This window comes from Trachemys scripta, chromosome 6 (genome assembly GCF_013100865.1).
Source record: "Trachemys scripta elegans isolate TJP31775 chromosome 6, CAS_Tse_1.0, whole genome shotgun sequence".
Classification (NCBI taxonomy): Eukaryota; Metazoa; Chordata; order Testudines; family Emydidae; genus Trachemys; species Trachemys scripta.
Genome location: NC_048303.1, coordinates 81,980,978 through 82,004,888, shown reverse-complemented (window position 1 = coordinate 82,004,888; position 23,911 = coordinate 81,980,978). Strand labels below are relative to the sequence as shown.

The window sequence follows — 23,911 nt, the reverse complement described above, 5'->3', positions numbered from 1 at the left end:
TTCCGCCTTCTGAACCCCTCTGTCCCAGCCCGGAGCACTCTCCTGCACCACAGACTCCTCATCCCGAGCCCCATCCCAGAGCCCACCTCCAGCCAGAGCCCTAACCCCTTCCCTACCCCTTCTCAGACTCCGCATTCTGACCCCCTGCCCCAGCATAGAGCCCCCTCCCACACCCTGAACTCCTCATTTCTGGCCCCACCCCAGAGCCCACACCCTCAGCCAGACCCCTCCCCACCTCCCGCACCCCAACACCCAATTTTGTGAGCATTCATGGCCCACCATACAATTTCCATACCCAGATGTGGCCCTCAGGCCAAAAAGTTTGCCCACCCCTGCTGTAGTGTCACTCTCCCTCTTTCCTCCTTGGTTACCTATTGGAACCACTCCATTTTGTATTAAATATTTATAGGGATAGAAAGATAGACTGACTCTATAGTCTTGGGGGCAGGGCACTCATATAGGATGTGGGAGACCCAAGATCAAGTTCCTGATCAGAAAGGAAGAACAAAGAAGCAGCGTTCACCAACTCAGCAAGCCAAAGTCAAAGAAAGAGCATGAGGAGAATAGCATGCAGACTATTCATCAAGAGGTACACTGCCATGAGATGGGGGGACACATATCCTGGGGTCACCAGAGTACAGTGCCAGTTCTATGAGAGCTTCTTCAGGATTGTTGTAACTATGAAGGCTGGTGCTGAGCCTAAGGGGCAAATATGAGAAATAATGATCACCAGAACCCAGCACTACACTGGCCATACCCTCACTACATCCCCTATGCCTGGAGAGGATGCCAGCTCCTGCAAACCCAGGGACTCCAGCAGGCAAAGAGAATCCTTAGCCATTCTCTTGGTGCCACCAGAGGATCTGACCCTAAGTATTAAAAGCATTTGAAAAATTAAAAGACAAATATTACTGTGGGCCAAATCCTCAGGTCCTTACATAATTTTAAATCAGTCCTTTTTTTCCCTCAGGAAGACTGCCATTGGCATCAGTGGATGTTTGCCTGAGTAAAAGGCTAAATAAATATTGAGTAAGGACCTCAAGATTTGGCCCACTAATTGTAAAACAAAGACAGTACATGGATTTAAAAATACTTCAGATGACTGTGGAATTAGTCCCAGTTGTTTTATGATGTGTTTTGCACCATTGTTGCCTAAAACTTCATGCTTTCTGTAATGGGTAAATCATTGGGAATGTGAGGGAAATGTGGATATATCCATATATGTTGATATATCCATAGTATGCAGATGAAAATAACCATATTAAGAGACGCACACTGTGAGTCAGTAGGAGGTCTGACAACCAGACAGGCTTAGCCCAGCTACTATATAGACTAATAAGTACCTGACTACAGTAGTGCTGTTCCTCTGAACATGGAAATTCTTGTTGCAGCTATCACTGCCATTGGCCTAAATACACCAAACAGGAAAATATATTTATCAACACTGGAATTATGTAAGAGGCTTTGTAAAGGTCACAAAAATACTCTTTGTTCTTTTCTCCCTCCCCCGTCCCCCACCTTGCTCTTCTGACAAATAATTAGGGAAGGTATAATCAAAACATGATGGGTAGACTCATCTCTACATGCTCTTCCTGGACATATCCACAACAGCTTTAAATAATTAGATTTTTTCAAGTGCAATCCACTTCTTAAATGTTTGGTGTTGAGTAATAAACAGTGCACTACAATTCAAAGGCAGAATTGCTGTACACTAAATAACAAACCATAGGAAAGGTATTTAATTATTTTTGTTTTGTTTTTTTCAGTTGAATAGTGGATACCCATTTAGAGAACAGCCAAAAGATATCACCAATTAAAATAACAGCAATGCAAAAATATACAATACCCTTGTAGTTCACAAGGTGAATAAATAAAACCCTGCACTCTAATCCCCTCACAGTTCTAGAACAAACCCTTTTGTATAGCTAATAAAGTCTGACTTCAGCCAAGACAAACTAACTAACTAATTATTGGATTTTGTCCTTTCAAGGAATAAATACACTGTCCTCTTTCTAGAGCAATCCACATTGTCTGGAAAAATCCTTACTGAACTGCTTCCCTTTTGGTGCAATTGGCCATACTTCCATAACTAACTGAGGTAACAAACTTTGGTTTGCTCATCTATACCTCAACCAAACTATGCAAACCTCTGGAAGGAGAAAAATGGGGTGGAAGTCTCTTGAGAATGGGCTTTCCTGTGAGTTTTACAGGAGTTAAGGTCCTGGCAGGTAATATTGTGTTAACATGTTTTTTTCAGGCATTTTGATGTTTGTAGCTCCAGTCTTAGCTAGAAATCAAAAGTGTAAAATCCTTTTGGTCATGCTCCCTAGATAGGCTGCCCATTCTAAAACCCTTTTACAGTCCCCCTCCCAAGTGTACCCCTTCCAAGTGACAGCCCATGCCTCCACTTTTTTGAGATGGGACCCCACAACCTAATCACTTTCTGACTTGGTACCTGGTTACCAATTTTGATACCTAGCAATAGGCTTGGTACCTACAAGAGTTTCTTGTTGTGAGTCCATAGAGAGTAACAGTATGCAGTGACACAGAAGGAGTGTCTTCAAAACAAAGTATAATTTATTTGCCAAACAGTTCAAAGCACTATAAGAAATTAATTTTAGAAAACAAGAGACCTATATAGTTACTGTCTTACTTACACTTAGTATACCCCTGCAGACCACTAGGTAACCTTGACTCCCTGTGACGGGGTTTGACTCACCGCTGTGGCACATCCTGCTGGCTGTCCTGGGAATTAGCTTAGTTTGCCCATGCGCCCTCGTCCAATGACATCTCGCCGCCATCACTTCTGCTCCAGGAAGCAAATTGTCCCAATGAACACAGTGTCCTCTTCAGGACACAGACCTCCAGCTGTGTCACACTCTGTTCTCCCCCCTTTCAGGGGAACCATCGTCCACTGTCCAGCCACTTCCACAGTGGCAAGTGGCCCTCTACTCCAGGTCCCGGCCCAGGGATCCTGTAGATGGCAGCCATGTGCTGCATACCTTCCAATCCCGCAGTCAACATCCCTGGGCCACTTCCCCACAGCCCCCAGCATCTTCTCTGCTCTTGTCTCTGGGCCCCAGCATGCCAGCAGTCAGCTGAGAGCTCACTCCTACTCCCCTGATCCTGCCCAGGATTGCTCTTTCCAAGGTGCTAGCTGCCCTCTGCCTGCAAGGCAGACAGTCCTCCTCCCTCCTTGAGATCCAGGAGTGACCGACCTGTTCTGCACTGCAACTCTTCTTATATGGGCCTGCCCGGCCCTCATTGGCTGCTCCTCGAAGCCCTCTCAAATTGGTTGTCTCCTGCATAGCCTCCCTAGGGTCTTCTCCAATTGGCTGCCTGTTGTGCAGCCTCCCTAGAGTTCTATTAACCCTTTATGGGCAGATGCCCCATCACACTCCCCCATTCTCTTGAGGAACAAGCGTGATTACTGCAGACCCTGACTGTCTCTTCTGCTGTCAGCACTCACTGACACTCCATGAGCAGCCTCTCTCATTTTTTTCTAGGCCTGGGGTCCTATAATAGCTTAATATCATGTTTTGATCAGAGGCTTATGTCAAGGCTGTATCCCCACTTTGAACTTTAGGATACAAAATGTGGGGGCCTGCATGAAGACTTCTAAGCTTAACTACCAGCTTAGCTCTGGTCCGCTGCCACCATCTCAAGGCTAATTCCCTTCCCTGGGAAGCCTTGAGAAACCTTTCACCAATTCCCTGGTGAATACAGATCCAAACCCCTTGGATCTTAAAACAAGGAGAAATTAACCATTCCCCTCCTTCCTCCCACCAACTCCTGGTGAATACAGATCCAACCCCCTTGGATCTAAAAACAAGGAAAAATCTATCAGGTTCTTAAAAAGAAGGCTTTTAATTAAAGAAAAAGGTAAAAATCATCTCTGTAAAATCAGTATGGAAAATAACTTTACAGGGTAATCAAACTTAAAGAGCTCAGAGGACTCCCCTCTAGTCTTAGGTTCAAAGTACAGCAAACAAAGATGAACACTCTAGTAAAAGGTACACTTACAAGTTGAGAAAACAAAGTAAAACTAAGATGCCTTGCCTGGCTATTTACTTACAAGTTTGAAATAGGAGAGACTTGTTTAGAAAGATGGGGAGAACCTGGATTGATGTCTGGTCCCTCTCAGTCCCAAGAGCGAACGAACAACCCAAACAAAGAGCACAAACAAAACCCTTCCCCCCCAAGATTTGAAAGTATCTTGTCCCCTTATTGGTCCTTTGGGTCAGATGCCAGCCAGGTTACCTGAGCTTCTTAACCCTTTACAGGGAAAAGGATTTTGGAGACTCTGGCCAGGAGGGATTTTATAGTACTGTACACAGGACAGCTGTTATCCTTCCCTTCATAGTTATGACACGCCCCCCAAATCACAGATAGTGTTGGACATTCGGTTCCACACTGGCTGTGATTTCTTCTGGAGTTCTAGGAGAAAACAGAGTTAATAAGACACATGTACCTTTAGACATACTACTGATTATATAAAAACTAACAATATGTTTCATTCCAAGAACAACTGTTAACCAGTTAACTTTCCTGGGAGAGTGCATCAGCCACTTTCTTAGAAGCTCCCGAAATGTGTTGTATTTCAAAATCTTGGAGAGCTAAACTCCACCGAAGAAGTTTTTTGTTATTTCCCTTGGTGGTATGAAGCCACTGTAGCGCAGCATGGTCTGTTTGTAGTTGGAAACGCCATCCCCAAACGTATGGGCGTAGCTTTTCCAGCGCGTACACAATGGCGTAGCATTCCTTTTCGCTGATTGACCAGTGGCTTTCCCTCTCAGACAGTTTCTTGCTGAGAAACACGACAGGATGGAATTCTTGATCTGGTCCTTCCTGCATTAAAACTGCTCCTACGCCTCGCTCGGACGCATCTGTGGTTACTAGAAACGGTTTGTCAAAGTCTGGGGCCCTTAGCACAGAGTCAGACATGAGTGTTGCCTTAAGCTGGTTAAAGGCCTTTTGACACTCATCAGTCCACCGAACTGCATTTGGCTGGTTCTTTCTGGTTAGGTCGTCAGCGGAGCGGTGATTTGGCTGTAGTGGGGTACAAATCGCCTATAATATCCAGCCAAGCCTAAGAAGGATTGGACCTGTTTCTTAGACTTTAGAACCGGCCACTTTTGGATAGCATCCACTTTGGCCTGTAGNCAGATGCCAGCCAGGTTACCTGAGCTTCTTAACCCTTTACAGGGAAAAGGATTTTGGAGTCTCTGGCCAAGAGGGATTTTATAGTACTGTACACAGGACAGCTGTTACCCTTCCCTTTATAGTTATGACAGCTTAGCTTTGGGAAGAGTAAGCCGTTCTAACCGGGATGCAGCCAAGTAAGGGGCATTGACCATTTAACAGTTTCCTCATTGTTTCCTCCAGGACTCTTACCAGTGTCATTGTTTTACTTTGTCTGCTTGGTCCCTCTTACAATCCCTTTTGGTCTAATGCCATAGCAAGTAAGCCATCATAAATACAGATGCATGCACCATATTTAATAAAAAAAGTAGTATCAGCGTTTCCCAGTTCTCTACACATTTAACCAGATATTTGACAACCTGCACAAGGTTCCATTTTGTACAGTTCTAAAACCAGTTGAGATTGTCCAGGCATGTGAGATGTCCAGAAATTATTTTATCTGAACCAGTTCACTCATTCCTAATGCTAATAGTTTCAGATAAACCATCTTAAAATAAGAATCAGGCACTTTTTTTTATGCCTAGACTCCCAGTTACCGCAAGGAAAACAATCTCAGACCAAATACGTAATAAAGAGCCCATTGGTAACTATTGTCCAGGATCTAACAACATTTAACAAAATCAAAGTATCTTGGATTTTGATTATTTTTCTTTTAGAATGTTAAGTTTATTTTTAAATGATATTTATTTGAGGAAAAAAGCTATCAATAAAAATCAGACTTTAAAAATGTGCTTTGGTTTTATACAGTGAGCACACTTTACAAATTTTCTTTTCACCACTGGGTCAGGTATAACTACTAGTTATAACCAGCAGGTATTTTCTTCTGCTTATGATGGAGAATATTTCTAGTACAGTTAACAGTTTACCAAACAGTTAAGAAATAAGAGACCTGTCAGAAGCACCCACCATACAGCAATCTGACAACCACCCAGCAGACCAGAAAAATATTTACTTATCCAAAATGTTCTTTAATTAAAGAACAAAATAATACAGGAAAACTTGGCTACACTTTTAATTGGTGGTCTATGAAGATGGTCCCTGGAACAAGTATCACAGTACGCATATTGGACCGGACTATTGATATCCATGGCCCAATTCCATTGAAACCAATGGAAACAGAACAGGGACTATCACAAAAACATATACAACTTCCTAAAGAAATACAGTTAAATAGCCTCAAATGAAAATAGAATCCTGATACATTTGCAGTGACTTTATATTCTGAATGGTTTTGAGCCCTTCCACTGATTAGAGCAAGCTACTTTTGTTGATTGGGGGGAGAAGTCTTTATACATAATTTTTCAAGTAAAAATATCCTGTCCATTCAAAGTAATAGGTCACTGCTGTGTAAAGTAGCTTGTCATAGCAACTGGATAAGCCATAATTTAAGTCTGCCTGAAGTACGATCAAATTAAAGTGAAACTAGACAATAAATTTGATATGTTGTGTTGGGAGGTGATGTAGCACCTAGCTGTTGGCAGCTTAAGAACTGCTTTACCAATGTGATTTAGGACTAATTTCCTGGATTCTGCACCTCCCCATGACCACAATAATAGAAAGAGTAAAGATAGAAGACAGTCGTGACAGAGGAAAGACTTCAAACTTTAACCTGAATAGCAACTTTATATTCGCTGGCACCATGGAAACTGCCTGAAAGCTCCAAGTCCCAGATATAGATAAATTACTACCTGTGACCACATTGCATCCACAGGAAATGGTGAGATATTCCTACATTCCTGGGGTCCCTCAACAGCAGCTACTGATCTCCTATGGAGATCACGATATCTCCTTCTCTTTCCCCTCTAGGCAGCTCATGATCTGGGATTCTATTCTCATTTGTAATAAAACTATTTTGACGGTTGTGTGACCCTGCCTCATAGTCGTGGTGTCAGGTAGGTGAAGAGGATTTTTTTTTTTAAATGACAAAACCAAGAAAATTCAATACCACAAATTACTGTCACACAACACTGCTAAATGCACAAAAGTATAAAATGATTATTGCACAGCAACAGTAGTTCAACTGTACTCTACATTTAAAAGCTTATGCAGTACAGAAATTCCCCATAAATATGTTGCATTTAAATAATGTGCTAGGTTTAATTCCAGATGGAAGACTATGGGTCTGATCTTACTTATACAGTATCATGACCCACAGGCCTTGAACCCAGGTCCACAGGAGCAGCCATGCTTCACCACTCCACTTGGCAGCCTGCTACCAACTTGTGATCCACCCCTGATGCCCCAATGGCAGAATTCCAGAGCAGCTGATGGGCCCTATTTAAGCCAGCAACAAGAAGCTGTCCAAACAACTGGGATCCACCCTGTGCACTCCGAGCCTCCTACACCTACTTCCCTTCCCCTGGATTGACTTCCTGGTGTCTTCACCTAGCTTGACTCCTGATCTCTGACATGTGGTTTTGATCTCTGGTCTCCTGCCTCCCTGGTATCCTGATGCAGCCTGACTCTGGTTACAGACTTGTGGTTCTGATCGCCTGGTAGCCTGTCCCAGCTGAGTCTTGGTTTCTGACTGTGAACTCTGGCTCTGACCACTAGGTCTGGCTGCCCATGACCTGGCATTGACATACTGGTTTGACTTCACTTAGTTCAGTGCAGTTAATTCAGATTTTCATTGGTGAACAGCAGATCAGAACTGAGCCCTATAATAATTTTAAAACATCTCAAAGTCTTTTCTTGCTGAAATCATTGACAATTTTGCTAATCTCTTCAATACAGGCAATAATGTCCTTAGTCTACAAATGGTGCAACCTGCATGTTGGATCAATTCCATATTGAGGCCTAATATGAATCACTTGATAAGTGGGTTTTATCTAATGATAACTGTTTTTCCCAGGTGGGTTTCCTTGTTAGGAATACTTTCCCTAAACTTATGCTGCTTGTATCTTAGTTTGTTTCTTTTCTTACATGTCCATTATCTAATGAAGAAGTAAAACATTATGTCCCAGCTAAGAATCACTGAGTGAAATCCTGTCCCCATTGAAGTCAGTCAATGAGAGTTTTGCTATTGAATTCAACGGAGCAAGGATTTTACTCTATATGTAATATGCCTCCAGCACCAAAGCATACAATGGGAAGAGTAATTGGGAAGGATTTTTTTTTTTCAGGATGATTTCCATATGTTAAACAGGTAAGTGAAATAGCCAATGATATTGTTCAAAAACACTGCTGAACAGATGGCATCCCACTGTAATTAGAGCTACACAATTCTTTGGGCTTCTCAAACTTTCAGCAAACAAATTCTTTCACCCCTCATCACTGAGAGCAAACCTAAATAAATATGAACAAAGTTATTCTCCTGAATCAGCAAGAAAGCCAAGATAGGTTGCTAAAATCTTAAAGGTAATTTTCAAAACAAGATCACAGTCACGTTATCATTCTGGATCAGATCTGTGTGCGTGCATGTATGTGTGAGAGAAAGTCTGACAGTGATGGTGTCAGAAAGACAAAGTGGGAATATTCTTCTAGCTCCAAAATAACCCTATTCAATTCTTTTTCCTCCTCTTCACACAGCTGTCAGACTGAAATAGGAGGAGAGAAGAGGATAGGAGCATAGACTGAGCATTGAAATTATTCAAAAATAATCCCCACAACCAGAAGTTATTCAATATTTCATATTTTGACTGATTAAAGTTCTGCAAGTCCCAATGCAGCCTTTTCAGTGGGCTGTTGTTTTGCTTTCCTTCCCCATCAGAGCAGACTAAAGAGTCTGTCAGATTCAACTGTTTTTTTCCAGGTGGGCTTCCTTGTTAGGAATAATTTCCTTAAACTTATCCTGCATGTATCTTAGTTTGTTTCTTTCTCTTTCATGTCCATATGCAGGGGGAAGGTACAATATTCTTAAATTTGCTTTTGATAGAGAGAAAAACATAACACTGTGGACTCAAAGTTGGGAATTTTTTAAAATAAAATACCCCATACATTTAGCTATTCAACAAGAACTGGACCTGATTCTCCTCTGACATTGATTTTACACTGGTATAACGCCACTGATTTTAACGGCGTTATCTGGATTTACAACACTCTGAGAAAAGAATCCAACCTATTGAATTTAGTAAGGGTTACATGACTAAACCACCAGGAACTGCTTTTAAAATGTACTCCTGTGTTTACAGAAATAAAAGGGGCAGCCCACTAAATGTAAACTAAATCAGGCTTTTGCATGTCATGGTCTAAATTATGTAGGATGCAATGTAAACGAATGTGCTATATTGAAATTTATATAAATGTACCGCCATAACAATTATTACTTCAAATGCTGACAGTTTCTTCTTGCAAATTTATTAATAACATATTTGATTAAAATATTGGCCCAGAATATTACTAAAGTTAATTAGCAGCTGATGCTTCTCTAAGAAGTAGGTCAAATTTTGAGATAATTGAATATGCAGGTATTTCATCCTTATTATCACCTTGTAAAGAAGTTAAGTTTTCTTAATACAGAAAGTAAGCTTTAGGACCATGTGTGAGTGTCACAAGATGAGAAAACACTGTTCTTTACTCTTTAAATAGCCACATTTCTTTCAAATGGTTGTTTGTTAAAACTGAACTTAGATAATAATCTTACCTGGAATTACCTTTCCAAACTGATTGATTTTGTTGAGTAAGGATGTAAATGAGAACAAAATACTCTAGAAGTAACCTTATTTTCTTTTCTATTGCATTATTCATACGACAACCCGTTGTCCACATTATATTAGTAAAATCAACTGTTAAAGGGCTAACAACTCAGAAATAATTTATTGTTGATTTTTCTGACACTCGGCAACCACCAACTTTATTTTTCTATGTCTAAAAAAGATTGTGTAATATGAGAATATTGTAACTTTTATGACTCTTTCTATCCCCAAACTCCAAAACTTGATTATGTCTATTTCTTCAGTTCAAGCAAGTTACATGTGTTTTTCAATGATCAAATGACTGCACAACAACTGGACCTGAATCAGATTAAGTTGTGTCAAGCCCAAAGTAATTATAAACAATGGAGCAAGAACAATCAGCATTCAGTCAACTACATTTCATGCTGATACTGTACCATACTTGCTGATATGATATGTGTAATGCAGTAAAATACATTAAGGTAACTATTACATTTTGCTGTGCCTCTCTAAGGGCATGTCTACACTACAAATTTAAGTCAACTTCAGTTAAGTCGACATCCAGACGCTGCAGTAACTAAGTTGGTAGTGTGTGTCCACACCACACTCCTTCTGTCATTGAAGCGTGTCCTCATTAGTAGCACACGCATCAATGCAGAGAGCAGTGCACTGTGAGTAGCTATCCCACAGTACAACTCTCCACAGGGAGTTTTGGGAAGGGCTGGCATACCTCATGGGATCAAAACATTCTCGCAGGGAGTCCTGGGAACATGGCCTCAATGTCCCTCCTATCCCTGATTTCAACTGGAACCTATAATATTTTGTGCCTTTTTTCAAAAGGCTGGCATAGTCGTGTGTGCGCCATATTCTGAGAAGCCTGGATCACGCTCAGCTGTGCGCTATTGTTGTGAGCATTACAAACACCAAGTGCCTTATCCTGCAGTACTTCCAGAGCTGTGAGAATAGCTGCCTTGTGGAACATTGCAATGTCCTTCAAGCAGCCCTGCTGGAAGCCATAGAATGAAACAATTCCCGGTTGCTGCTGGCAGTTGTGCAGCAGCTGAACACATTGGACTGCCGTTTCTGGTCCCGAGAAACAAGCACTGACTGGTGGGATTGCATCACTATGTAGTTATGGGATGATAATCAGTGTCTGCAGAACTTTCATATGTGCAAGGACACTTTCCAGGAACTGTGTGCTGAGCTCTCCCCAGCCCTGCAGCACTGAAACCTGCTGTGAGAGTGGAGAAGCGAGTGGCAATTGCCATGTGGAAGCTTGCAACGCCAAACTGCTACCGGTCGAGGGGAAACAATTTGGAGTTGGTAAAGCCACCATAGAGGCTGTTGTGATCCAATTATGCAGGGCCATTAATCGCCTTTTGCTAAGAAGGATAGTGACTCTGGGTAATGTGCAGGAGATACACAATAGTTTTTCCACAATGGGGTTCCCTAACTATGGTAGAGCAATAGATGGCACGCATATTCTTATCAGACCACCTTGCCAAAAAGTACGTAAACAGAAGGGATACTTTTCAATGGTATTGCAAGCGCTGGTGGATCACCAGTGCCATTTTACCAACATCAACATGGGACGGTCAGGGAAGATGCATGACGCGCGCATCTTTAAGAACACAGAACTGTTCAGAAAGCTGCAAACAGATACTTTCTTTCCAGAATTCAAAATAACCACTGGTGACACTGAAATACCAAAAGTGACACTGGGAGAGCCAGCCTTTATTCCGATGGCTCATGAAGCCATACACTGGACAGTAGCAAGGATTGGTTCAACAATAGGCTCAGCAAATACAGAATGGTAGTTGAATGTACCTTTGGCCATTTAAAGGGTGCTGGTACAGTTGGCTTACTAGTTTAGACCTCAGTGAAAGCAATATCCCCATGATTATAGCTGCCTGCTGTGTGCTTCATAATATCTATGAGACAAAGGGAGAGAAGTTTCCAAAGGGTATTGGTGGAGTTCTCAAACTTCATTGCACCGCGACCCCAACAAAAATCACTACAGTACCCCAGGAGCGGGGGTACAAAGCCTGAGCCCACCCTAGCCCCACTGCCCCGGGTGCGGGGACCAAAGCTTGAGCCCCCCCACTCCAGGCATGAGGATCAAGGCTGAAGCCCAAGGGCTTCAGCCCCAGGCAAGGGGCCTGTAATCTGAGCCCCGCCACCCAGGGCTGAAGCCCTCGAATTTCATCTTTGGCCCCAGGCAGTGGGGCTTGGGCCTCAGCAAGTCTAAGCCAGCCCTGGGGACCCCATTAAAATGGGTTTGTGACCCACTTTGGAGTCCCAACCCACAGTTTGAGAACTGCTGGGGTAAAGCATGGAGATGGATAGGCTGTCTGCTCATTTTGAGCAGTCAGACACCAGGGCTATAAGAAGAGCTCAGCATGGAACGCTGCATCTCAGAAAGGATTTGAAAACCCGTTTCAGTAATGACCCAAAGTAATGTGTGCTACTTCTTGGTATTCTGCATTCCCATAGCATGAACCTTGACATGACTCCTGGGTTTTTGTCTCTAGCACATCCCCTCCGTTGCTTCAGTTTCTCTGTTGCTCTTCCTCCCCCCTACCATTTTAAATTAATGAAGATGAATTCATTCTCAAGACACGGACATTTATTGGACAAACATACTGAAACTTAAAGAGCACAAATAGAATTTAACCTTGGACACACTGTAGAATAAAATTGGTAGGGAAAAACACATTCATCTTGTGTTTAAAAGCACAGTAGCCTTGCCTGTCACACATCATCATAGTGAGACTTTTATTCTTAGGACCCTTGAGTGGAAGGGATCGTGCAGTTTCCCCCCTTACTTCCTGGAACATGTGGCAGAGGGGGACTATGGTGATGTTTGAATGCCGTTCTGCAGGGTCTGCAGAGGGAGTCTAGCCTCAAAGTGTTTCTCTTGAAGGTCAACCAGATGCATCAACATGTCTGTTTGTTTCTCCAGAATCCCCAGGATCTCCTGCTGCGTGCCATGCTCACTCTCCTGGGCTGCTCTCCTGCTCTTCATGTCCATGTTCAGTTTTTCAGAGAGAGAAATCCTCCAGGCTCTCTGCTCAGTATCCACTGTCCCAAAGGCATTCATAATCTCATTAAACATGTCATCATGCATTCTCTTTCATCTTTGTCTTATCTGGGAGAGCCTCTCCGCTGGTGTGGAGGAAGACCTGAAGGCCGCACTTTCAGCTGTAAGCCATGGAAAGCACAAAGCAACCATTGTCAGTAAAGAACCAGTGTCTAGTACAGAGTTGCTACATAAAAATTGCTCCCCTTATTTCATGCAGCTCTTATAGAAGTATCTGTGGTGCTGCAGCAGAGTGACTGTTCGCCTCCCTTCCCTTCTGGCATGTCTGCCACAGTTCCTTGATTTTCACGCAGCACTGCTATATGTCCCTGGTGTAGCCCAATGTAATAGGAAGAGGGCCTGAAACATAAGCCCTTGTATCAGAGGCCTGGTATGAGGCCTGAGGCCTGGGCTAAAGTAGTGGTCAAAGTTTTGCTGATATAAAGCAAAATCAGGCTGTGGCAGGCCCTGCTCACAGAATCTGGCAAGAAAAGGAGTGATATTGCAAAAAACACACATTCCTAAGAGGTGCTAGACACAGAGCACTCACGCAAACACATTCTATAAGTGTGGTACCAGAACACCTCGATACCAACACAATCCCTAAAGATAACAGGAACATGCTGACCCATGCTAAAGATAAGGTCAGAATGACCATGTGATGAATAGAGATGTTTTGATCAAATCAACATGTACAAGGTAAGGGATGGTAACAACCCATGTCAGGGGACAGTAAATAACCACATCAGAAGGGCAATATGTAACTTGTTTGTACTGATGTATAAAATGAAACTTCAAAGGGAGTGCCTCTGTCTGGCCTATGGGGGAATAGAAAATCCTGCCATTCACTGAGCTGGTCCATTTCAATGGGCATACATGTGTTAGTGTACCTGTAACCATTGAGCCAGGACATTAGGACAGTGCTTTGTTGACAATAAACCTGACTGAGTTCCTTCACTACGAACTGAGTCTGTAGTTATTGGGCAGTTTGATAGGACCCTGCTGTATGGGTTATCTGGCCAGAGTCAGTACAGCATGCAAAGAAAACACACACATGCAGCCAGACATCTAACACCACCCTTCTCCCCCATGTCCCATGCAATCTGCTCATAGATGTCTACATTTCTATGGCTGGATTGGAGCTGTTCCTCTTCTCCCTACAGACCAAGAAGATCTACCATCTCCTGTGCACTCCAGTCTGGAGCACATTTGGAGTGTGGAGCCACCATGATCATCTGTGCAGATGAGCTCCCCACACCAAAAACAGGACATAGAAATTCAAAAGTTCCTGGTCCTTTAACAGGGAAGGGGATATTTCCTGTGTACATGATTGCTGTGCAGCAGAGTTGAAAACATTTACCAGAGTGGTCACACCAGAGCATTTTGGGACACCTCCTGGAGGCCAGTTATGTCAACGTAAGCAACACAGTGTCTACACTGCCTCTACATCAACCTAACAACAATGAATTAAGTGCTACACCTCTTGCGGAGGCAGGCAAGTTACCTCAGCGGAAGGGACCTGGTAGCGTCGACACATTCGTTATTAGGTCAACCTAATGTCAACCTAACTGTGTAGTATAGACCAGGCCTAATACTTAACTTTATAAGAGCACATGATTCTGTACTTGAAAACAAATTTGAAATTTCAGATTTATTCAAGGAATATTTGATTTATTCAGCCACATTTTGTAATCAGAACTGGCCTTTTTGCAACACTGGAGTGTTGCAAAGGGCCCATAATTTTACTGCAGCTGGTCAGCAGAGAATTCCCTTTTTCAAAAGGACACTCTGGCACAAAGTGTGCTAGCTCCAGGACCTGCACCTGTTGAGCTTCTCCCCCCCCCACCCCCCTCCCCACACACACGGTAGAGAATTTGTAAGGGGTGAGATGGAGAAGGAAGTGGGCAAGATGGCACTCTACCTATACGACACTGACTGGACCCTGCATTGGAAGCAACTGCAACTATAGTCAGGGCCAGGCCTCTGCCACTTCCTCCCTTCACTGAGTAGAGCTCAGGTACTGGAGATAACCAAGCCCATTTCTCCCCCTCTTATAAGGCCTGATTTTCAAAACATCAATAGTCCAGAGTCATTTACAAAGAGGTCTGCATACTTGTCCATCTAGCTTCTGTGTGTACAACAGTTATAACTAAACATGTAAATTAAGTGAGCCTTCTGCCATACTCCATGATCCCAGCTTTTTCCCCTCCTACTCACCAGACCCTACCCATCTTTTCTATTACAAGAGACTCCCCACTTGTGCCATTTTAGCACTATTTTCTCTGAGGGCATAATTTGGGGGGGGGGGGAAGACCAATCTTCCTCCTTTCTGAGCCCAGAGAACCATTTTCTGACTTCCCTCACCTCCTTATGGCTCCCTCCCACCAACCCATCCCCTGAATTGGTCTATTTGCTTCCTCCCCTGATTTCAGGACTACATTCTTCACTTGCTCCATCCTACTGCCTCTCTTCTCTCTCCGGCCCTTTGATATCCTGGATTCATATTCAGCTGTAAATTAATGCACGATAACCAATATCTCATATTTTAAAAAATTGATTCATTGCACCTCAATCATAAGAAAAGAACAGATAATTAAATGCATTAATGTATTGGATACCCTATCCTATCAAAACTAGTGATGTCTGAACCAAAAGAAAGGCGGCATATAAATAGAATGAGGGATAGCTGCCCTTATTAGAACTTGCTGATTGTTTACTTTAGTGTGAGTAAAATATTTCTACTGGACTCTTTTTTAAAGTGTGTGTCCTATGAAGAATACAGTGATAAATTCTCAATATTGTGCTTAAGTTGCAGTTACAAAAAATGGAGAGAGACATGCAACAAAAAAATGCAGGCATAAAAGATCCTCTGGGGCTCTGAACCTGCAAACTCTTATGTATGTAACTTACACACATGAATATCCCATTAAAGCCCATGAGACTATTCTCATAAGGACCGTCATGCACATACTTAAATTTTTACAAATCTGGGGCCATCACGAGCCTTTACTGGTTTTCTTAAAGTAACTCCAATAACTTTTCACTTGAGCTTGTGTGGGATGCCTGATAACAAGGGGAACTCTCTGAATGGACTATCACATAAGTTAAGAGGAGCTGTGGTTTGAAAGGGAGACTTATACATTTATTATGGTCCTGTGCAATGATTGTGCCGTACTCAAAAGAAATACATCAACATATTTATTTAATAAATGGAATGGGCTTTCCACTTACCCTGATAGGAGCATATAAATTTCCCAAATAATTGCTGTCACAAGATACCAATTCAAGAAAATTAATAGACCATCTACTTCTAGCTGGCTGATATGTTATTGTTAGGAACTGGCATTGCTTCAGCCAGCCAGCCAGCGTTTGCACTGATTGGCTTTGACAGGTGTGGTTTGTGGCTGAAATGGAAAAATTAACTAAAGGATTCAATGAGGAACTTGGTTTATTTTATAATGTGGCTCCTCTTATTTGTCCTTTGTATATAGCTCTTAGTTCTTTTAGCCCTTTCTAGAAAAAGTATATCACTGGTTTGTAATAAATGGGGCATTATGAACACAAGTCTATTTCTTAAAACAGACACTTTTTGCTTTCAATCTTCTCGTCGCCCCATTGAGTGTTGTAACAGAATAAACTTGTTACATGCTGTAAACTGTTCACTTTAGTAAAAGTTTTGTTACTGTGTATAATTCACTATTGTAACTTCCTGTTAGATTTTAGATTTATAACTGTATGAGAAAACTTACAGTTAATGTTTAAATCTGTTTTATGTCACATTCCATAGAAAAAATAAATTGGGGATTTTGTTATTTATTTTTAAAGATTTATATTTCATAAAATACTTTAAGGGGAAAACAGTTCCAGGAACAGAAAGAGTAAATTCGTGTTAGCCAGGTGAAGCCCTCTCATGGATTTTTAGGGTATGCTTTCACTGCAATGTAAGCCCACGTTCGAGTTGACAAACTGGACTTTTGGGAAGAGAAAAAGATAAAGTGAAAGATTCAGGTGACTTCCTATCCTTTTAACAGAAGACCTCATATATGTTTATTGCACTCTGCTAGATGCCTATGGAAGTTTTCACAAAAAGCTTTTCAGAAATAAGATTGATATAATTGAATTGCTCTGTCAATCTAATAACAGTGCTTGTATTTTGATAGCTTTTGTATTTTAAAGAAAGACACAACTCAGCCTTTATCAACCTCCTCGTTGACACATTAACATTCAAAAAATGAAATTCACTGTCATGCTAGTTTTAAATTTCATATGCAATCATCCTATCTGCCCAAACATACCTTTTCACATTCACCTGCTATCTCCCTCTGTTGCGCTCTCTTAGGTTCTTCTTATAGAAATATTTCACTATAGCCAACAGAGCATGCAGTCATTGTTCACTCTTAAAAGTAAACATTGCAATTTCACCCTCTCGTAACAAAGGTTAAAACAAGCAGAGAAAATTAGTTTTGAATCACACAGGTTTATGCACAATTTTATCATGACGTTGAAGAATGTTCTTGTGTGAGAAAACAGGACAATTGAAAGAAGAACCACAAGCAACTATAACTATGCCAGATGGATGGTACAGACCATTCAGGACCTTAAAGAGGACTCAGTCATAATATATTCCCATCCCACTTATCTCAGTCATAGAAAATGTCTTCAACCTAGACAATGGAATCGGCTATTGAGGAAAGGTATGCATACATTATTTTCTCTCCTGTATCAGGATAGGTTAATGTCACTCCCCTTGATTAGGGAAAGTGGGATAAGGAGGTATCGTCCCCATTTCAGTCCCCAAAGCATTATATTATCCAGCAGCACATGACCAAGAAAGTGACTGCAAGTCACTCAAGAGGGTCCTGTTAGCACATGGCTTTCCACCTCATTTGAGGTGAATAATTTACAGTAGAAAGTTTAAACAATTTGAAATAATGAAAATAGAACATTGTACTTTGAGTTCAAATATATCAAAAATCTTAGGGTGCTTCAAAAACATTAGTAAGTAACCCAAAACCCTATAATCATTGCCCACAATGGGAAAGAAGTGTAAATTAATAAATATTCATAGACGAGGCCAATGCTCTACAACCAATAACAAACTCTGATCACAAATTGTTGAAGGACAATATGACTGTGACAATATATCCTCATAAGTATATATATTAATTGCATATTTTGCTCTTTATACAAATTGTGATTCATGGGCTTGATTTAAAAGATTATGGTTTAAACTAATGGGTTGAAGGAACTGCCTCCATGGAAATAGTTTCAACACCCTCATCAACAGGAGAGACATAGCCATTAAGTCAGTGATTACAAGCCATTAGGACCAAATTGGTCTAACCACCCAAACAATGGGCATCCTCTTTGATACACACCATTGAATGGTCCAGGAGAAACCAGAGTGGAGCACCAGGAAACTTCACACTTGGACCCTGAAACAAACAAAATGATTGAGCACTATAGTAATGGATTCCTTCTGCAATGTGAGGATCTCCCTTCTATTTAGGATAGACGTATTCTGTAAGTCTACAGTGCCCCTCTAGGTGTAGTTTTCAGCTCAGGTAGACATACATGCACTAGCTTGGATAGAGCCTGGGAGCTAAAATAGTGCAGCTGCAGAAGTGCTGATGGCAGATTGGACTAGCTGCCTGAGTATACTCCTGTCAAAGACCATAGGTTAGCCACCTGAGTACCTACCCTAGGATCTTTGATGGAATTGTATTTAGGCGCTAGCCATGCTGCTGCCTGCACTGCTGCAGCTACTCTGTTATTTTTAAGCTCCCTAGTTCAATTGAAGCTAGTGCATATGTCTACCTATCCCTCCTGCTGCAGCATAGATGTACCTGCACAGATACAAAAAACAGGGGTTAGACAAGTAGCAGTTCTATTCATTGTGACCAGGATGGGTCACATGAGGATCTTTGCTTTTTAAGAGAATGTGATTGTTTCAGTTCTGTTTCTGTAAATTAAGAGGTGTTATGTAGTGAAGTGTAAGATTAGATGAGACTAAATATGCATATAGAGTGGTTTAAAATGTGGTGTGTTTTAATGCTTAATTCCAACTACTAAATAAAAAAAACTTTGTTTTAGGCTCTTGCTCAATATCACTGGTCACAGGGCCTCAAAAGGAGCATGGAACAGATACCCACACAGAGATGGGGCTGCATGGCAATGAGTGGTTGGCATACATAGGGGTAGCATGCCCAGATTCTGGTCAACGTGTGAACAAATGTAGATTTTCCACCCTTAGACAGGTAAGGGTATATAAATTAGGTATGGGCAAAACACCTAATATTTGAGGGGATGGAATGGATTCAGGGACCAGAAAGGGGACAAGAAGTGCAGTTATCTCTGCAACCATGACAGGAACATATTTAAAAATTTTATTAAGATGATGTTAAAAAAAAAATAGTGAATAGAGTTTGAGCATAGAAGTTTCTGGTTATCAGGGAATAACAAACAGATTATAGTGGGTGCAAAGTTTGGTTTAAGATAAAGTGGCATGAGGAATACATAATCTGCAATATCCCCAATTGGGAGTAAAAGGTTGATGGGTTAAAGTACAGACATTGAGATATGAGGGTATGAAGTTCATAAAGTGGCTATGTTTGGGTGTGAATTATAATGACTGGATATGATGAGGAGGATGGATTGACCCTCATTTGGTGAGATTTAATGTTTAGGGAGTTTATGGTTCCAGTTCATATGATCCAACGGAGAAGGTCACTTGGTCCCTTTCTCGTAGTGGGAGAACGATGTCACTCTGGCTCACGCCTCCTGGTGCTGTCGGTGGCCGGTGATGTGCTCGACGTAGATGTCCCTGAACCATTGGATGGCGTCTGAGACCATGAGGCACCGCATGAGACGTGCGTAGCGTCAACTGATCCCTCAGGTCCGCAGCACACGCTCGTTGCAGGGGTCCCAGGCGCCCAGGGCTCCGACAATCAGGGCGTCCATCTGCACCTCATAGCCTTTCGCTCTCAGGGTGTCAGCCAGGGGTGTGTGCTTTTCCAGCTTACGAGCTCGGGCTTCGCAAAATGCCGGAGTCCTGTTCTCAAAGGAGACCATGACATCGACAAGGATGATCTTTTTCTGGGCCTCGTCGGTGACAACCACGTCAGGTAGTAGCTGGCTGTCGGTACCGGCGATGGTGCAGTTCACAGAGATCTCCCCCAGGCGTGGCGCGATGACTTTCACCAGGCAGTTCTGGATGGTGTTGTGGCACAGCTGCCAGGCTCTGGAGTGGGGTTTGCAGCTGCACAGGACGTGGGGCAGGGTCTTGTTAGGGTAGCCGCACTTCCTGCAACACTTGTCTCGGTTCCCGTGGCGGACGGCTCCTTTGAGCGGGACACAGTTGAGCCAGGCACGGTGGATGAACTGCCAGTCGGTGAAACGGTTGAAGCCACCCCCAGCAAGGAAGTGGTTGTTGGTGTCCCACTTGCTGGTCAACTCAAAGGTTTTACCCTGGTCCGGTTTACGCTTCAGGGTTTCCATGGACAGCGAGCGGATGGCGGCCTTCAGAGTCCTCTCCAGCATCCTACCCTGGCCGTCGGGGTAATGATGGTGTTGTCGTCAGACCTGATCTGCGGCACCCAGATTCCCAGCTCCTGGCACTCCTCGCACCACTCCCAGCAGCAGCCGATGCTCTTCCCCAGGCGACGCGAGTGCGAGTGCGGGACCATAGTGAAGCGATGTCACGCCTGTCCCATCCGAATTCCCCATCCAGGGAGCCGCTCAGGAAGGTGGCGATGTCTTGGTTCGAGGGGGGTCTGCCGATCCGCTTCTCTGTCGCATCACGCAGGGCGTTCGCCGCAACGTTCCTCACCGTGGCATCGGGACATGTCAGCAGGCGGAAGGCGCGAGTGATCACCGCGACGTCACACAGGTCACCCATGCGGGGGATGTTGGTGCTGCCGTGCCTGTGGACGTAGACCAGCTCGTTGCTGGCTCTCTGGGGAAGGAACAGCCACTTCTTCACCGGCTTCTGGATGATCTTCTCTGCCTTGTTGAGGGGAACCTTCGCCACGGTGGATCCCCTTAGGGTGAACGAGATGCATGGGATCAAGAAGGTGTTAGGGCGTTTATCTTCTGCCACGGTGCCAGCAGGGAAGCATCAATCTTGGTGGTGTCCTGCAAGATCTCTTGGATGGTGTCCTCGGGTGTCTGCCGGACATGGAACCCTGCTGGCGTGCCCAGATGCTGGTATGCCTGCCCCTCTGCCAGGGGGATGACGGGCTCACCCTGGATCTGGAACCCCGTTGTCTGCACCAAGTCCCTTTTGCTGCCGTCAATGTGCAGAGTTGCGCACTTCTTCACATTGAAGCGGAGCCCCATCCAGTCAGTAGCTCGGCTGGTGGCATCTAGCATACCTTGGAGGCTCTCTGGGTCATCCCTGGTCAGAACCAGATCGTCCGTGTAGGCCAGAATGCTGAGTTTCTTGCCAAGCAGGTCAAAGCCGGTTGGGCCGCTGGAGATGGCTCAGATGTGCGGTTCCATGGCCAGGTTGAAGATGATGGGGCTAAGGGGGCATCCTTGTTTCACGCCGCGGCGGATAGGGATGGCGTCTGTCTCTCCGTCCGTGGCGCGGATGGTGGTGGTGCAGTCCTTGTAGAGGTCCCGGAGGATCTGGATGAAGGTTTCTGGCATCCCAAACTCTCCCAGGGTTGCAAAGATGTGATGGTGGGGTATGGACCCAAAGGCGTTGGTCAGGTCAAGCCATGCTACTGCGCACTGCCTCTTGGACCTCCTGGAAGGCCGTCTGAAGGAGGAAGTTGTGCTTGTAACATCCCTTGCAGGACATGAAACCCTTCTGCACTGAGCTGACGGTGCCCCCACACACTGACCAGTCTGTGATCCTTGCTGCAAGGCAGCTGGCATACAGCTTGTAGATGGTGGAGCAGAGGGAGATGGGCCTCCAGTTGCCGGGGCCGTCTCGTTCACCTTTTTTGTGGATGAGCATGGTCATGGACTTTTTCCAGGAGTGGGGAACGCGATGGAACTGCTTGCATTTGTTGAAGATGGCAGCGAGCACCAAGCAGCCGGGGTCTCGCTTCTTCAGCAGGGGGTAACGGATACCATCTTTTCCAGGGGCGGTGTTTTTGGTCCTCGACAGCCTCGCCTGCACCTCCTGCGGGAAAAAATCACTTCTTGGCTCCTTGGAGCTAAGATCAAAGTGTAGTGTCTGTTCTTATCAGTTTAATTTCTTCTGATGGACATCTGCAAACACATGTCCAGAAGATGGAATCTCCTGCAGCCATTTTTGAAAAAATTGATGCTGCTTTGAAGATATACTCCACTCCTTCTATTTTGGAAGAAAACTCCTTTTCAGCTTTAGCTACACTAAATGAATTTTTTTTTGCAAACAGTGTCTCCTTGTTGTAGCTACACTCCTTGTTGTAGAAAAAAATTGATTTTTTTCATTGAAAAATGGAATGCCTGAAAACAAACATTTATGACCAAAATCTGCAATTTTTTAAAATAAGATATGGTGTTGCATTGTAGTTGTAGTTCAGGTACCTCATGTCACCCTTGTCCTGTATGGTCCTGGCTCTCCAGCATGACTCCATCTTCCATGATGCACTGCTTCCCCTCAGCTAGAGGGAAGATTATGATCCATCTTTGGAGATGTAGTTTGACCAGGAAACCTGAGCTATAGAGGAGAATTGGGACACGAGGCACTACAGAGACATTTCTGAATCAAATTATTTTGGTTTTCAGTTGAACTATTCTGATTTTTGATTTTGTTAACCTATAGAGTTGTGATCTTACCCCTGAATACTAGATAATTTGAAGTAGGTATCACCTCTGTGTATCAACAGTAAAACCATAAGACCAGGTGTGTTCCATACTTAGACAAAACTGAAGAGGGTTGAAGCAAATAGCAGTGAGAGTGGAGGTGGTGTCAAGATTGGATACAGATTAGGGCATTCTGTGTAATATAGGATTGGGGGATCAGATGGCAGTGGCATGGAAGAACAAGGATTGAATATCAGATTTGAGGAGCAGAAGGGGGACTTAAGGGCATTGTAGAATGTTTGATATGTGTGGTGCCTAATAAGCTAATATGACTATTAGAACAGTTTGAGATTTCTTCAGAGAAGCAGGAAGGTTGTGGCCTGTTCTTATTTCATATTAATAAGTTCACTCTTTCTTATAATACATGGTTGACTTCACACTTGGAGCTTTGATGCCATCCATCAAACCTGTCCTCTCTCATAGTCTATTATGTCAGCAAATCTCCATAAGTGAATTACAGCATTGATTTTACTCTGGAACTATCTATTATCCTACCGTGATGTCCAATGTAGAATTTAAATAGGAAATGAACCAGCTCCCACCCAATCTTGCTTCTTGTGAGGTTAAGCACTTCTTAGTGGCCATCAATAGGGAGTCAAAACACAGAAGCATTCAGATGTTTATGTGCCGGTTGGGTATTTTGCTTTACCAGCATAATTTCAGAATTGAAGCTGTTATAGTTTTGGATGTCATCGCTGCTGGAAGTTGTCCTTTCCCTGAAAGGATACTGTGGTGCTAGGAATAATTTCACAATCTCAGATGATGCTAACTGGCCCATGCCTCCCCCATGCTGAGTACTACTTATTGAGGTTGTACTTCTGGGAATTACATTAAAAATGAGGTTTCTCCCACTGTTTCAGAGAACTCAGAGAATGCTGTAAAATATGTGGGGTACCGTTTCTCAATCTAGTCCAGTTTCATTTGTAATCAATGAATGGTGAACTTCCTTTTTAACTCTGCATTAAATTTATATTGGCATATCTGAGCTTTATCTAATTTTTCATTCCCATGTGACAGAGAGCTGAAAGAAGGACTGAAGCATGACTCAAATTTTAATCTAGCCTTTTTTGTTTTATATACAGAAGTTTTCTCTTTTATATTCATATTTAATAATATTCTTTCATAACCTATTTAATTTCCTGCTCATTTTCATGCCATATTCCATAATACTGTGTTAAGAAGTGTTATAGTAGCTCAAAGTGAGGCTATGAACAGCAGA

General features: G+C 43.1%; 1 non-coding gene across 1 annotated transcript; it reads left to right on the top strand.

The window, feature by feature from the left end:
- Positions 1 to 22,036: 22,036 nt before the first annotated feature.
- On the top strand, positions 22,037 to 22,219 carry LOC117879682. The gene has a single exon (XR_004646342.1). It is a non-coding gene; the product is annotated as a U2 spliceosomal RNA (small nuclear RNA).
- The last annotated feature ends 1,692 nt before the right edge of the window (positions 22,220 to 23,911 follow it).